The sequence below is a fragment of the Diabrotica virgifera genome, chromosome 4, assembly GCF_917563875.1.
Source record: "Diabrotica virgifera virgifera chromosome 4, PGI_DIABVI_V3a".
In the NCBI taxonomy this organism is placed as follows: domain Eukaryota; kingdom Metazoa; phylum Arthropoda; class Insecta; order Coleoptera; family Chrysomelidae; genus Diabrotica; species Diabrotica virgifera.
In genome coordinates, this window is record NC_065446.1 from 201210394 (window position 1) to 201223981 (window position 13588).

The window sequence follows — 13588 nt, forward strand, 5'->3', positions numbered from 1 at the left end:
CACAGTTTAACTTTTGGACATACATTGAACAAAATATTAATTTTTAATTTTATGAAATTTGTGTCAGTGTTGGTTGCCATACTCCACCGAAAGAAATCGATAATGTGAGATATGCGGAAAGCCTATCAGGCTACCGACCAAATGCTCTTTTATATTGTTACAACACACATGATTCATGGATTCACTAATTCACGAAAAGGATGTCAAAAAGAGATGGAGAAAGTATTTTGACAGTTTATTAAATGAAGAATTTGACAGACAGCCTGTGGAGTTAATGGAGACAGTAACAGCAATGGTTACCAGAATAACAAACGAGGAAGTGGCTCAAGCGCTTCAAAAAATAAAGAAAGGAAAAGCAGTACCTGATGATATTCCTGGGGAAGTATGGAGCGCATTGGAAGAGACAGGAATAAGTTGGCTAGCAGGTCTATTTAATAGAATTATGGAAGTTGGACAAATGCCAGACGAATGGAGAAGCAGTATATTAGTAGATACCTGTCTACAAAAACAAGGGAGATGTACAAACTACAGGGCTATAAAACTACTTAGCCACACCATGAAAATATGGGAGAGAGTAATTGATAGACGGATACGTGAAGAAACCGAAATATCGGATAATCAATTTGGCTTTATGCAGGGCAGATCAACAACATATGCAATTTTCATTGTAAGGCAACTGATGGAAAAATACAGGAATAAAGAGACCAACGCTCATATGGTATTCATTGATCTTGAGAAAGCATATGATAGAGTTTCTCGAGAGATTCTGTGGTGGGCACTCAATAAGAAAGGAGTCCCCTGGCGAATATGTAGATTGTGAGAGAAATGTATGAGGGAGTAACGACTAGTGTTAGGACAGGTGTGGGAGAGACTGATAAATTTCAGGTGAAAGGATTGCACCAAGGCTCGGTGCTTAGTCCTTACTTATTCTCATTAGTTTTGGACCAGATAACAGCGAAACTACAGGATAGCATTCCCTGGTCCCTAATGTATGCCGATGATGTAGTGTTAGTAGGAAATAGTGAAAGACACTAATAACAAAAACTGGAACAGTGGAGACAAGCTCTGGAGGAAAAAGGTTTAAAACTTAGTAGGACAAAACAGAGCATTTGGAATGTTCATTTAAAGATGGAGTTACTACAAATAAAATGGTATCTTTGGATGGTGAAATGATGAAAAGCAATAGTTTTAAGTTCCTAGGATCGGTATTACAGAGTACTGGAGAAATAGATGGAGATGCATGCAGTAGAATTAGGGCTGGATGGATGAAGTGGAAAGAAGCGCGTGGTGTGTTCTGTGACAGAAAAATTCCAATGAAGCTGAAGGGAAAATTCTATAAAACAGCCATAAGACCGGCTATGATGTACGGAACTGATTGTTGGACAGTGAAAAAGAAAGAGGAACAACGAATGCATGTGGCGGAAATGAGAACGCTTAGATGGATGAGTGGAGTGACAAAGAAGGATAAAATTAGATATGAGTATATTAGGGGAAGTCTAGGTGTGGCACCAATTGATGCCAAAATGAGAGAGCATAGGTTAAAATGGTTTGGTCATGTTCAGCGTCGAGACGTTAATCACCCAATACGAAGAATAGCTGAAGTGCAGATTCCTGGAAGGAGTAGGAGAGGAAGACCAAAGAAGACCTGGGGGCGACGATAAGGCAGGGCATGTTGGTAAAGGAGATTAAAGGGAAATGCAATAAGGGAAGCCGACCCCGCATAGGGATAAGGCAAAGAGAATGATGACACATGATTCATGAATTATTCGGTAATTTTAATAGTTTATCACCATGCGCATGGCAGATAAAAAATGTACCAAAAGTTTTTCTAATACATTTACTAACGATATGATCACAAAAATATCGACGAGTATCAAATCATGTATAAAAAATATCAATAAGACAGACACTGACAATCGTTGGTTGGTGCCATATTTGCCTATGCTGAGCCAGACATTAAGTGCTCATATTAATGTTGGGTACTGCAGTTCGGTGAAGAGCACAAATAAATGTGCAAACATGTGACGAAAGACAGTAATACAGCTGTGTTTCAAGTTGAGAAGACCAATATGAATGCTCCTTCAGTTAATAAAAACGATAAAATAAAAATTCATGAACGGGATTCAGCAGTTATTTATTTAGCCGTCTATCTTGAAAAAGGTCAACACGTGTATTTCACGAACGAGGCCAGTAATTGAACGTGTTATAAATCCACCAAAAATTGCACTCACCGAATGTTTCAAGGTGATTAATCTTATGGATGGTTTTAGTTTCTTTGAACCAACATTATAATAATATTAGACGATGATAAAATGATCGTAAACTTTTTCAGTATAACAGAGCTACATCGGTAATTATAGACCTTACAAGAATTAGACACTACCAATTTAAATCTTAAATGTGCATTTGTAACTGTTAAATTTCCCGCCTTGCAATATTTGTCCGCCATCGAATGTCTTATTAGTTACCAACAGTGTTGCCAGAGAAATTTTTGTAAATGCACTGGAATGACTGAAATAGTGACTCAAAATGTACTAAACTAACACATTTTGTACAATAACTTAAAAAAACGTCGTTTAATGTTATTTGACGCAAATTTCTTATATCACAAAATTTGGGGTTTTTACTTTAAGATACTTTAGTATCAAAAGTTTGGTTGTTAATTGTATCAAATTGCTACAATAGGGCTTTTCATTCACAGTCATTTGTTTCGAGCTTCTGTCATATGTCGTATAAGCCGTGTATATTAATATTATACACAGATTATACAACATGTGACAGAAGCTCGAAAAAAATGACAATCGATGAAAAGCCCTAATGTACCGATTCTGACAACGCTGGTTACCAACTGGCCCGGCGTATTTCATCTTCATTACTTCATTTTCATTATTAATGCTCCTAAAATAAACAATTTTTCTATGTGCATGATGCTACTTACGCCGCCATTAACTGAATCTCGTTTTATTAAATTATTACATACAATAATAATATACAGTGCTAGTCAAAAGTCCGTACCCCCCTCGTATCTTTTGAACGGTTATACATATAATAGTGAAATTTGGAGGGAGGAAATAAACGGACGTACGCTTCTTAACTAGTCATGATAGGTGACGTAATAGTGACAGATAACTTTACAGCGCCACTGTGACAGATAATTTTAAATGGGACCTTATGGCAAGTGACACCTCATTTGAAAGGTATTTAAAATACCTATTCAGTCATACTAATTTTTTGGGTTTAAGTTGATTTTGGATTTTGGTGAATAAATGAAATAAATATAACTTTGTAGTTTCGCATTTAATTATTAAAAATTCAAATCTCCGCCCATGGTTATTTTGTCAAAAAAGTTGACATTTTTCAGCTCTCTAGCATAGAGGTATATATATATACCTCTATGCTCTCTAGTAGTTTTTACGTCAACGTCAACCTTTTTGACAAGTAACCATAGGCGGAGGTTTGAATTTTTATTAATTAAATGCGAGACTACAATTTTATATTATTTCATTTATTTATCCAAATGAGCTTAAACTCAAACAAAATTAGTATCGCTGAATAAGTATTTTCAATACCTATCAACCGAGGTATCGCTTACCATAGGGTACCATTTAAAATTATCTGTCACAGTGGCGCTGTAAAGTCATCTGTCACTTTTACGTCACCTGTCATATCTAGTTAAGAAGCATACGTCCGTTCATTTCCTCCCTCCAAATTTCACTATTATAAGTATAACCGTTCAAAAGATACGAGGGGGGTACGGACTTTTGACTAGCACTGTATAATACATCCTGTGATAATACCTTTGTGTTTGCTGTTTATCGTGCAAGTTCAGTCGTGCATTAATGCAGTTCATATAATAAAGTACCTTTATATTATAATAAAGTTGTTATAGTAAAGAAAAATAAAAAACACTTGTGTAATATTTTAATGTATAAGTTTTAGTATTAAAGGAACTATTTCCTATAAAGGCTTTTTGCTATGTATTCAAAAAATGATAGATACTAGATTGCTTTGTGAAAAGTGGGCTAAAAATGTCCATAAGACGTACATTGAAATGGATGCCCCGCAAGCAAGGCACACCGATTGATGCATGTCCCAATCAATTCAAATCACACACATGGTGCGAAAATTTGCAGTCGATCCAAGGCAGATTAAGTACTTTTTTCTTCGACTGTTGTTGACCGATACATTGTTCTTTCAAGATATACCTACGTAATGTGCAGTGCTGCGCCAGCACGTGTTAGCGCCTGTGTGCAAAACATTTAATGGCGCCCAAAAATACGATTTTTTTTAAATCGTCTCGTTAATTTAAATAATGTGAAAATGAAGAATTATTTATTGTAACCTAAAGGCCGCGTCTCACCATCAAATAATTTGATCAAACAGTTTGAGCAAACTTGACGTACTGGAGGAAGTACGTCAAAGTGACGTCACAATTGCAGTTTTTTTGAAATTCTAAAAATCTGTGCTCTCACTATCAGTCTAGTTTGATCAAATTTTTTGTATTGAGTTGTCTAACTTGTTTGTACTTTATTTAAAATTAAAATTTTTCATTATTATCCACAATGAACACTCAGGATGTGACGTCACTAACTGTCACTTTCAGTTTGCTCAAACCAGTTTGATCAAATTATTTGATGGTGGGACGCGGCCTTTAAAAAGTAACTAAAAATTCTCATATATGCAACAGGAAAGAAAACTAAGTTAAAATAATTAAGTAAAAATAAATCTTTGGTGTAACAATAAATAACTAAAGATACAGGTAAACTTGAAAATAAATATCTATTTCAGAAAAAAATCGCTTTTCGTGCAATCCAGCATACACTGGATTCAGACTGCAAACCTCAGAGTTGAAGGTGAATAACACACCGAATACGTGAACATCATGCGTGGAGTAAGGCAAGGCTTTATTTTATAGACATAGACAAGAAACAGTTAATTCCTTTAAAAATATATATTTAAAATTTTTAAAAACATCATTATTGAATTCTTTTAACAAAGGCTGAAGCTGTATAATTCATATAATTCTTTACACAAATCGTCTCCCTCTATAATATAAAGATGATCATTAAATTTTAGTTTTTTCCAAATTTCTACACAAGAGTTTTATATGAGTTTTCTGTACTGTCGTTCAAATTATATAAAAATTTGAAAGAATTAACATGATTTTCCAATATGAAAATCTTTCATTTACTGACATTAATGCTTGCTCGAGAACACAATGAAAGAAATTAACTTTAACATATAACAGATATGCCAATTCAATTTAAATGTGTTCAATTTCCAATGGACATCCTAAGTCTTGACGTCACAAAATTGGGAGGAGCTTATATTTGGCTCCAAACAATTTTGTTTATAATGTTAAACACTCATAAGGAATTTTTAATTTCTTGTTTACGTGGTTTGTGTGACAAAATAAGAATTTTCTTTTAGGTATTTAGTTAAAGAAACGTGCCAATTAAGAGATTTTTATTCGTTTTGGCCCAGGTGAGTTAATTTAATGCAATGATTAGAACGTAAACAGTGTTGAGGTTATGTTTATTTTCAATCACTAAGGAATAAAAACCACCTGAGCAAAAACGAACAAAAATCTCTTAATTAACACGTTTCTTTAACGAAATACGTAAATGAAGTCTTATTTTGCCACACAAAGCACATAAATGAAAAATTCCTTATGACCATTTAACATTACAATCAAAATTGGTTGGAGCCAATATTAATATAAGCTCCTCCCAATTTTGTGACGTCAGACTTAGGCATAGGCTGTCCATTAGATTGGCATCTATTCTTTTTCTCATGATCATCTTTCAGTGCGTCACAGTTTTTCGATTTCTTTCTAAAGCATTAAATTGTATGTGACAGAAAAAAAGGCACGTCGGTTATTACTTCTAGTTCTGTGATTATTCTAGTTGTCGATAGATGGCGCCATAATAAAAAAAAATATTTTTTTTTAATTAGATAATAATATTACAAATATAATCTGTATAATTTATAAGACTATACAAATCAAAGAAAATACCATTTTATAAATGCAAGAAACACATTTGATTTGATTTTAATCTAAATTGAAAATAAAATGTGACAACTGTCAGATTTAACTAAAATGTCATGTTAGAATAAATGTCATAAATGTGTATTATCACGGGGACTTACCCTTTTTCCTATCATTTGTGACGCACTGAAAAATGATCATGAAAAGGACAATATAATCCGTTAATTATATTCTTTTTTCATGATCATCTTTCAGTGCGTCACAGTTTTTCGATTTCTTTTTAACGCATTAAATTGTATGTGACAGAAAAAAAGGCACGTCCGTGATTACAGACATTTAAAACATTTATTCTAGTTATTCTAGTTGTCGATATATGGCGCCATAATAAAAAAATAATTGTTTTTAATTAGATAATAATATTACAAATATAATCTGTATATAAGACTATACAAATCAAAGAAAACACCATTTTATAAATGCAATAAACACATTTGATTTGTTTTTATTCCAAATTGAAAATAAAATGCGACAACTGTCAGATTTAACTAAAATGTCATGTTAGAATAAATGTGCATTATCACGGACTGCTAGCAACCCTTTTTCCTATCATTTGTTACGCACTGAAAAATGCTCATGAAAAGGACAATACAACATATGACAGAAGCACAGAAGCTCGAGACAAATGACAATCGATGAAAAGCTCTATTGCTATTGTTTTTTTTTTGTAAGCATTATTAACAATCAGAATTACATATTCTATAAGCTAATTTGATAACAAGTACAATAACATATATTCTTGTTCTCATGATCATTTTTCAGTGCGTCATTAATTATGACGTCATATACTGTATTGGGTGTGTCGAGACTTATTTCATGTAATTATTGACGAATCTGACAGATGCCACAATCGTACTTAGCCTTAGGTGAAAAGCTTGTGGAATTAAACTAATTAGTAATTTAGTAGATTTGATTTTTACACAATATGTTAATGTTAACATGTAGGTATTTTTTATAAAGGGGAATAAAATTAAAAAGTAAACAATATTGTTAATTAAATTTATAAATAATTATTTATATGGGAAATAAGCCACAATTAAAATGAAAAAAATAATTTTATTAACGTTTCGACGCCCAAATAACGTTAATAAAATTATTTTTTTCATTTTAATTGTGGCTTATTTCCCATATAAATAATTAATCATAAAAATGCCACAAGGAAATAGCTTCAGAACAACATTAAATTTATAAATATGGAAACATTAAAAAATGACACAAAACTGTCCATAAACTGTGTTTTTATCTTCTTCTCTAGGTGCTGTCTCCGCTTCAAAAGTTAGCAATCATCAGAGAGATCTTTATTTCTGAAACAGCGGCTCTAAATAATTCATTGTTATTACATCCAAACCAGTTCCTAAGGTTCTTCAGCCATGAGTTACGTCTCTTTACAATGGATCTTTTTCTTGCATAATGACCTGGAGTATTAGATATACATCTCTCATCACATGTCCCATATATCTGTTTTCTTCTTATTTATTAGTTCTCGTTCCTTATGCGTAAGTCTCATTACCTCCACGTTGGCTATTCTATCTACTCATAAGATATTTAGCACTCTTCGGTACAAATCGAATGTCTCTAGTCTCCTCACGCCAATGACTAACTTTTAACGAACTAAATTCTAAACCAAAACACAAAATAATGCACAAAGACGTTGTGAAACACAAGTGAAGTCGAATTAGAAATTTCAAAATGACAGGTACACAAAATACTGACCTGAATAATAACCGTCACTTGACTCTTTGACACTTCTAAAAAATGGCCAAAATGGACGAAGTTTTTGTCAAATGTTCGTAATACGTGTATTTGATTGGCTAGAAAAAACGCGCATTCTAAATATCAACGAATCAAAGGTAGGTTAGGAATAGACATCTTATGTATATAACCATTGTAATGCTGCATTATTTTTGTGTTTAATCACGGAGCTACCGCTTTTTCCGTCTCATCTAACTTAATGCATTAGAGAGAAATCGAAAAACTGTGACGCACTGAAAAATGATCATGAGAACAAGAATATTCTTGTTCTCATGATCATTTTTCAGTGCGTCACAGTTTTTCGATTTCTCTCTAATGCATTAAGTTAGATGAGACGGAAAAAGCGGTAGCTCCGTGATTAAACACAAAAATAATGCAGCATTACAATAGTTATATACATAAGGTGTCTATTCCTAACCTACGTTTGATTCGTTGATATTTAGAATGCGCGTTTTTTCTAGCCAATCAAATACACGTATTACGAACATTTGACGAAAACTTTGTCCATTTTGGCCATTTTTTAGAAGTGTCAAAGAGTCAAGTGACGGTTATTATTCAGGTCAGTATTTTGTGTCCCTGTCATTTTGAAATTTCGAATTCGACTTCCCTTGTGTTTCACAACGTTTTTGTGCATTATTTTGTGTTTTGATTTAGAATTTAGTTCGTTAAAAGTTAGTCATTGGCGTGAGGAGACTAGAGACATTCGAGATGTACCAAAGAGTGCTAAATATCTCATGAGTAGATAGAATAGCCAACGTGGAAGTAATGAGACTAAGGAACGAGAAGAACTAACAAATAAGAAGAAAACTGAGATATATGGGACATGTGATGAGAGAAGTATATCTAATACTCCAGGTCATTATGCAAGAAAAAGATCCATAGTAAGAAGACGTAACTCATGGCTGAAGAACCTTAGGAACTGGTTTGAATGTAATAACAATGAATTATTTTAGAGCTGCGGTTTCAGAAATAAAGATCTCTCTGATGGTTGCCAACTTTTGAAGCGGAGACAGCACCTAGAGAAGAAAATAAAAACAATTTATGGATAGTTTTGTGTCATTTTTTAATGTTTCCATATTTATAAATTTAATTAACAATATTGTTTATTTTTTAATTTTATTCCCCTTTATAAAAAATACCTACGACACGTTAACATATTGTGTAAAAATCAAATCTACTAAATTACTAATTAGTTTAATTCCACAAGCTTTTCACCTATGGCTAAGTACGATTCTAGCATCTGTCAGATTCGTCAATAATTACATGAAATAAGTCTCGACACGCCCAATACAGTATATGACGTCATAATTAATGACGCACTGAAAAATGATCATGAGAACAAGAATAGAGTGACTATCAATAAGTTCCAAGGCCAAACCAGGCCAAACGATGTTCGTTCATGGCTTAAATTTGAGTATACCATGCTTTCCAAGCGATCGGTTATGCGTCGCGTGCTCTCGCCTGAGCAAACCATTCAGTTTCAGGAGCGTCATTTGAAGCATTATACAGGGTGTAACAAAAATACAGGTCATAAATTTAATCACATATTCTGGGACTAAAAATAGTTCGATTGAACCTAACTTACCTTAGTACAAATGTGCACATAAAAAAAGTTACAGCCCTTTGAAGTTACAAAATGAAAATCGATTTTTTCCAATATATCGAAAACTATTAGAGATCTTTTATTGAAAATAGACACGTGGCATTCTAATGGTAGTAGTATCTTTAAGAAAAAAATATAGTGAAATTTGGACACCCCATAAAAATTTTATGGGGGTTTTGTTCCTTTAAACCCCCCCAAACTTTTGTGTACGTTCCAATTTAATTATTATTGTAGTATCATTAGTTAAACACAATATTTTAAAAACTTTTTTGCCTCTCAGTACTTTTACGAAAAGTCAGTTTTTATCGAGATATTTTGAATATTTGTCAAATCCACCACATATTTGTATATGGCTAAGTACGATTATGGAGACTTTGTAATAATATGAAAATTTATTTATGATTTACATTTTTAGGTATATTTTGAACCATATTAAAAAAGAAGTAATATCTCGACAAAAAGTGTCTTCTCAAAAAATACAAAGAGGCAAAAAAGTTTTAAAAACACTGTGTTTAACTAAAGGTACCGCATTAAAAGTTTAATTGAAACATACACAAACATTTGGGGGGTTTAAAGGAACAAAACCCCCATAAAATTTTTATGTAAACATATTAAAAAAGAAGCCGCAACTCGATAAAAGCTGCCTTATCGAAAAAATACTAAGAGGCAAAAAAGTTTTAGAAATATTGAATTTAACTAATGGTACCACAATAATAATTTAATTGGAACGTACACAAAAGTTTGGGGGGGTTTAAGGGAACAAAACCCCCATAAATTTTTTATGGGGTGCACAAATTTCACTATAATTCTTTTTTAAGATGTTCCTGCCATAAGAATGCCACATGTCCATTTTCAATAAAAAATCTCTAATAGTTTTCGATATATTCGAAAAAATCGATTTTCATTTTGTAACTTCAAAGGGCTGTAACTTTTTTTATGTGCATATTTGTACTAAGGTAAATTAGGTTCATTCGAGCTATTTTTGGTCTCAGAATATGTGATTTAATTTATGACCTGTATTTTCGTTACACCCTGTATATACAATACATTATACATATATATGATGTAATGATGAAAATTGATGTGTATTTTTTGTAAATTTCAGTCATTTTAAGGGGGGTGGGCAAAGGCCCCCCTGATCCTATCAAATGACGCCCTTGGTTTATATGTGTTTACTAGATAGACTAACGAAAAATATCGTGCATACTATAGTATTCAATTATGGATATTATTTGTTTTTATTGTCATAATTCATTAATATATAAAATTTTAAGCTATAAATTAAAAAAAAATAAACGTTTGATGGTGGCGGGTTAAAATTGCACTGAGTCTTATTTATAATCAATTCTGATATTGAGGACATATTGGAAAGTTTCATTTTCCACTGTCACAAAGTGGTGCCAAATGCTGAAAATGTGATCATGAGGCAAACAAAAGTCCATATCTAGAGATTTTCATGTTTGCAGTTGTTTTCTCATACATAATACCGTATAAAAATCATATCGGATGTATTCTTATTCATAGCTAAGGGACAAGTGTACAACGTTATCATGGCCGACAGTGAATGTGAAAAAGAACGCCTGTATTAAAAACGCTGTAAAACGTTTTGTACTTCATCAATTTTATCGTTGTAAAGCAGATTCTTCTTTTTCAAGTATGTATTAATGTTAGATGACTTAAGATTGGATAACAAAAAATGTATAAAATTTGTTAATGAATAAACAGTAAGATATGTATAGGCGAGAGTGTTCCACAGTGGATCATTTTTTTTTTCAAATGACATTTTTTTAGAATAATTAGATTTGTGTATAACTTGTTTGTAATATCACGAACATTAGACATTTCTTTTTATTATAGCAGCGATTAATTTGAATTACCTAATAATGTTACATATCTTTATTATTTTTTTTTTATTATCATGTCATTTGTTTCAGTGTGCCCCAAATATGGGGCACACTGAAACTATCGGTGGGGTACAATGGAACACTTTCTGAATAAAAATATATTTTCTTAAACACAAATGAAAAATAGTGTTATACAAGTTTTACTCACTAGAGCCTAAATAAACTTAATCAATATATTTTAACGAACGTCATAATTGTTAAAGTTTATCTCAAAACTCATGTCACTTTGTCTTGAGGTTGAGCCCGAAAGAATGGGTTGAGGTAAAAGCATTCTAATATCTACTAACTGAACAACCGAAATATCTGGATTTGTAGGAAAAAATAATTTGCCTGTTGCTTTTGCGCTTTTCCCCGTAAAGGAAATTTCAAATTCATCGTTTTCCAAAACGTTCAATATTTTCCCAACAAAGTAGATCAAATTCTTGGTCATAAACTGTACCAAAACGAAGTCATTTTTAGTTGGCGGTCTGGTTAATTCCTCAGTAAGATCTGGAATTGGCTCTTCAGGTGTCCACTCGCTTTCACTTGATGATTCGCTGCCATTCTTGTTCTTCCCAACGGCGGATCCAGCAACCTTGCAAGGTGGGGGCAATGAAATAAAAAATTTCTCGTCACTGGCGTATGCAGGATTCTTTTTGGGATGGGCTGCTATTTTCTTCTTCTTCATGTACCATATCCTTTCAGAGAGCTGGTTACCGTCATAGCTATCTTAATTTTATTCACTGCCACCCTAATCAACCATGAAGTTCTTCGTCGTCCTGGACTGCGTAATACTGTCACTTGCATAATATTTTGTAGCAACCTATATTTGGGACCTTTCACTACATCGAAATACTCCAGCTTTCTCTTCTTGATGCTTTTTAGAATCGCAGTAGTCTTGCTGAGACATTCTAGTATTGTGGAGTTATGAATCTTCTCGTCCCAAGAAACTATTAAAATTATTCTATAGCATCACATCTCCAGAGCCTTAAGGCGATTTAGATCGATTTTATTCACAGTCCAAGACTCGACATCATACAGTAAAACCGAGAAACGTAGGTGGATCCTTAATGCCAATTTTAAGTCTTTGTTACATGATACTTTGGACATCCTTCTAAAAGTGGCTCTTATTCGGGCTCTTTGTTTTAGAATTACAATTTTAGAAAATAAGACAGTTTTTGCCCTTCAAAGTATCCTTTGTTTATTAAAAGTAACGAAAATGAATAATTTTCCTACGGCGTGATGTTGTACGCAGCCTACAGCGTCTATTGGAGACCACCGGCTTACTTTATTGCAGTCAACAATACAAACCTTTCTAGAAAACAAATTACCATAACATAGCAGCGGTCATTACTATTTTTATCTATAGTTCAACTATTTTTAATTGAAGGTGTTTCATTGGCAACATCGCACTTAAAACGAGTCACCAATAGTTCTCTTGTCAACTTTGCAGTGGCGTACCAAAATAATATTTTAATTACTTATTATTTATATAAACAGGTAAGTAATTACGTAAAAGTTAAATCTAAGATCTATGTAATTATTAAATTATCATGTGTGTTTTGACAGGTATTTTCTAATTTTCTAGCAAAATAAAGTAAATATTCTTCTGAATTTATTTCTTTGTGGCATCTTATGCAATTACGTACAGTATGATGCATGTTTGGAATAAATTCGTTATTTCGTAAGCCACCGACTTTAAGGAAAAGTCCTAAAACAGGCCGATTTTTACTTTTAAATTATGATTTTTGAGACATATATCGTACTAGTGACGTTATCCATTTGGGCGTGATGACATGATCGATCATTTTTTTTAAATGACAATAGGGGTCGCGTGATAGTTACTTTAAAGGTTATTCAATTCTCTATTCAGCAATATAAACATTAACATAATTATTTATACAGGGTGTTCAAGAAAAAATTTTTTGAATTAAATTGACTCAAAAAAGAAGAATGCATGAAATTTATTTAATTTAAAATACATGCTATTGCTGTCAGAAGACAGAAAAAAATGGTTTTTGATAAATAAACATTGCTTTTTGCTTAATTTTAATGTTCGAGCTGCCATCCATCTGCCCCTTGACAGATTAAACATTATTTAATTTAAGCGAAAAACAATGTTTATTTCTGAAATAAACAACATTTTTTCTAAAAATCAAAAATGAATAACCATTTTCAAACATTTTTTCTATTTTCTGAAAGCATTAGAATGTTTTTTGAATTAAATAAATTATACATATTCTTCTTCTTGCGTCGATTAATTTATTAAAAATAATTTTTCTTAGACACACTGTATGAGTAATT